Below are 4,562 nucleotides of genomic sequence, written 5' to 3'. Positions count from 1 at the left end.
CATCAAACTTCTCATCAGCACTTGGAGATGAGATACCATTTGACGGTAATAAAGAAACTTCAAAGGTTTGTTTCCTCATCAAACTTCTCATCAGCACTTGGAGATGAGATACCATTTGACGGTAATAAAGAAACTTCACCATCTTCCCTTTTGACTTGGCATCTTTGAAAGATTGTCATATGGGCCCATGCTCTTTTAAGGGGCTAATGACTTTGTTTGAAGGCGGACGAACTGTTTTCGGGGTGGAAACTGCCATTCGTCGACTGGTGCCTGGGGAATCAACAAACTGTTTTCCTAAGGGGAAAACTACCATTTATCGACTCTGTGGGGAACTAAACATCCCTGAAACAGACAAACTGTTTGAAGAAACTGCCATTTGTCGATCTCTTGAGTATTTAACAGACAAACTGTCTTCCCTTGGGGAAAGACTACCATTTGTTGACTCCGCTGGGGATCATGAACTATCTTCTGGACGAAGACTACCATTCACTGATTCTGCTGGGGAATCATTTGTCGATCTGCTGGGAGATTCTGAATTTTTCTTTGACAAGAAGTGGCACCTCTTGACCTTGCTGGGGAAATACCAATCCTGTAGGGAATTCCAAAATGCGAAGCAGACTATCTTATCTGAAGAAGACTGTCGAGTGTCGCTCTGCAGGAGAATCTTGGCTGAGGAATTCCAAAAGTGAACAAACTATCTCCTTGAGGGAGACTACCATTTGTTGACTTGCTTGGGGAGATCCTTGTGTATGAACTGTTGTCTTGAAGGAAAAAGTTTCTCCGGAACTTGCAGGGGAAACTTGAGTTCATGCCTTAATGACTTAGGCATTCACAGGATCAAATCCTGATTCGGCTATGCAATTATGATGTAATGTATGCATGAATATTATGATAATGATAAAATGTAAAGTGAATGTGAATAGAATTGTCGCGGATGTAAAATCCTAAGATACGACTTGAATTCTTGTGGATCAGAAGATGTCCTCTTCTTGGAGTTCGAACTCTGTTGGGAATATCTGGTTATCAGTTATCCGCTGTCCGAAATGAGTAATATGAATTGAAGTGAAGATCCGTCATCGGGAGATGTTCGCAAAGCGACCTCATGGGGAAATCTTGGTTCCCGGAGTCTCAACCGTTCTCGGAGCAACTGTTTGCATTCTTCCTATTGTTTGTAAACCTTAGAAAGAAATTTCACCTTTATTTTTGCAAGTAAATTCATTTTATTTTTATGAAAACATTTGTTTCAAGAAAAATGACTGTTTAAACTTAAAATGCATTCCAAGAAACTGAATAAGACTAGATTGCAAAGGAAAAGCACAAGGCTCAAATTATTATATATGGAATGGTAATCAGCCAAATGCTTGATTCCATGGAGTATTTACAAAGTTGGAAATTGGTAATTTTCGGGAAAAGGGCTACGATGAAACGTGACGACCGTTATCTTTTCCTTCCACTCCGAGTTGCGCTATATTCGTGCTTCGTAGAAGATGACTTACTGCTGATGAACACTCCGCTATGGATTTTGAATGATCAAGTTTGTCCTGAACACAGTTACTTGCCATATATCCCTAACTTTTGCGTAAACTACCCCTTTCGGGTTTTAAGTCTACCGGGATTGATATTATATTTTTTTTATGTCTCTAATTTTTGCCTGAATCGCCCTTTCGGGTTTTCGATTCACCGAGACGCTCTTTTTTGCCTAAGCCGCTCTTTGCGAGTTTTCAACTTAGCGAGCTGTTCTTTTGTTTATTTAGGCGAAGTATTTCTTGACTGCGTCGATGTTCACAGGACGGGTGAATTCTTCTCCATCCATAGTCGTGAGTATTAAGGCTCCTCCTGAGAAAGCTCTCTTGACCACGTAGGGGCCGTCATAATTGGGAGTCCATTTCCCTCTCGAATCTGTGAGAAAAGATTGAATCTTTTTGAGTACAAGGTCGCCTTCTTTGATTGTGCGAGGTCGAACCTTTTTGTCGAAAGCTTTCTTCATTCTTTGTTGATATAGCTGTCCGTGGCATAAAGCTGTCATGCGCTTTTCTTCGATTAAGTTCAATTCATCGAATCTGCTTTGACACCACTCGGCTTCTGTTAATTTTGCTTCCATCAAGACTCTCATTGATGGAATCTCAACCTCTATAGGTAGGACTGCCTCCATGCCATATACAAGGGAGAAAGGAGTTGCTCCAGTCGAAGTACGTACTGATGTACGGTAACCATGAAGAGCATACGGGAGCATTTCATGCCAATCTTTGTAAGTGATGACCATCTTCTGAATGATTTTCTTGATGTTTTTGTTAGCTGCTTCTACAGCTCCATTCATCTTTGGTCTGTAAGGAGATGAGTTGTGATGTTCAATCTTGAATTCTTCACAAAGCTCCTTCATCATTTTGTTATTCAAATTTGACCCATTGTCAGTGATTATCTTGCTAGGAATGCCATAGCGACAGATGATGTGATTCTTGATAAACCTGACGACAACTTGTCTTGTAACGTTTGCATATGAAGCTGCTTCAACCCATTTGGTGAAATAGTCTATAGCTACCAAGATGAAGCGATGTCCGTTGGACGCTTTTGGCTCAATCATTCCAATCATGTCGATTCCCCACATGGAGAAAAGCCAAGGGGAAGAGAGTATGTTGAGAAGAGATGGTGGCACATGAATTCTATCGGCGTAGATCTGGCATTTGTGACACCTCTTTGCGTACTGGTAGCAATCTGACTCCATTGTCAGCCAATAATATCCTGCTCTCAGTATTTTCCTTGTCATGTATGTCCATTGGTGTGAGTACCAAAGGAACCTTCATGTATTTCTCTCATGAGTATTTCTGCTTCTTTTCTGTCAACGCATCTGAGCAGAACCATGTCGAAGTTTCTCTTGTACAGAACATCTTCATTCAGGTAGAATCTACAAGCTAACTTTCTCAAAGTCTTTCTATCTTTCTTTGATGCCCCAAGAGGGTACTCTTGCTTTTGAAGAAAGTTCTTGATGTCGTGATACCACGGTTTGTCGTCGATGATTGCTTCTACTGTGAAAACATGAGCGGGCCTATCCAGGCGCATAACATTGATCCGAGGAATGTCATTCCAATGAATTATCCTAATCATGGAAGAGAGTGTGGCTAATGCATCAGCCAAGTTGTTTTCTTCACGAGGAATGTGATGAAAATCTACCCTGTCGAAGAATGGCAATAATCTTCTCGCGTAGTCTTTGTAAGGAATTAGCCCTGGATGGCGTGTTTCCCATTCTCCTTTGATTTGATTGATGACCAAAGCAGAATCTCCATATACATCCAAGTGTTTGATTCTTAGATCCATGGCTTCTTCGAGACCCATGATGCAAGCTTCATATTCGGCCTCATTGTTTGTGCATTTGAAAGTTAATCTGGCAGTAAATGGAATATGGGTACCCTGAGGTGTAACAATGATTGCCCCAATTCCTCGTCCATAAGCATTGACAGCTCCGTCAAAGATTAAGCCCCACTGGGATCCTATCTCAGGTCCTTCGTCTGGTAGTGGCTCGTCGTAATCTTTCATCTTGAGGTACATGACGTCCTCGTCCGGAATGTCGAAACTGGTTGATTCATGACCATTGAGTGGGTGGTGAGCCAGGTGCTCAGCTAGAATGCTTCCTTTCACGGCTTTCTGTGCGTGATACTCAATGTCATATTCTGATAACAACATCTGCCAACGGGCAATTCTCCCGGTTAAGGCAGGCTTCTCAAAGATGTACTTGATTGGATCCATATGAGAGATCAAACAAGTAGTATGTCGAATCATGTACTGGCGGAGACGCTTGGCAGCCCAGGCCAAAGCACAACACGTCTTCTCGAGCATGGAGTAGCGGGATTCACAGTCAGTGAATTTCTTGCTCAGGTAGTAAATGGCATGCTCTTTTCTCTTTGTCTCGTCTTGCTGTCCAAGGACACAACCCATAGAATCTTCTAAGACGGTTAAGTACATTATCAAAGGTCTTCCTTCTACTGGAGGAGACAAGATGGGTGGTTCGAGCAGATATTCCTTAATGCTGTCGAACGCTTTCTGACAATCGTCTGTCCAGACGCAACTTTGATTTTTCCGTAGAAGTTTGAAAATAGGAGCGCAAGTTGCAGTCATGAGATATATGAATCTCGAGATGTAATTCAGACGTCCAAGAAATCCTCTAACTTGTTTCTCGGTTCTGGGTGAAGGCATTTCTTGAATTGCCTTGACTTTGTCTGGATCTACTTCAATTCCTCGTTTGCTGACAATGAAACCAAGGAGTTTTCCTGAGTAGACACCAAAGGTGCACTTGTTGGGGTTCAGTCGAAGCTGAAACTTCCGTAAGCGTTGAAATAACTTTGTCAGATTCTGTATGTGATCTTCTTCATTTTCTGATTTGGCAATCATGTCGTCCACATAGACTTCCACTTCTTTATGCATCATGTCGTGGAAAAGTGTAGTCATGGCCCTTTGATAAGTTGCCCCTGCGTTCTTTAGTCCAAAAGGCATAACACGATAGCAGAACGTGCCCCAGGGGATGATGAAAGCTGTTTTTTCCATGTCTTCAGGTGCCATTTTGATTTGGT

This window comes from Vicia villosa, unplaced genomic scaffold (assembly GCF_029867415.1).
Source record: "Vicia villosa cultivar HV-30 ecotype Madison, WI unplaced genomic scaffold, Vvil1.0 ctg.002529F_1_1, whole genome shotgun sequence".
Taxonomy (NCBI): domain Eukaryota; kingdom Viridiplantae; phylum Streptophyta; class Magnoliopsida; order Fabales; family Fabaceae; genus Vicia; species Vicia villosa.
The sequence above is the reverse complement of the archived record's forward strand: the minus strand, read 5'-3'. Positions refer to the sequence as shown.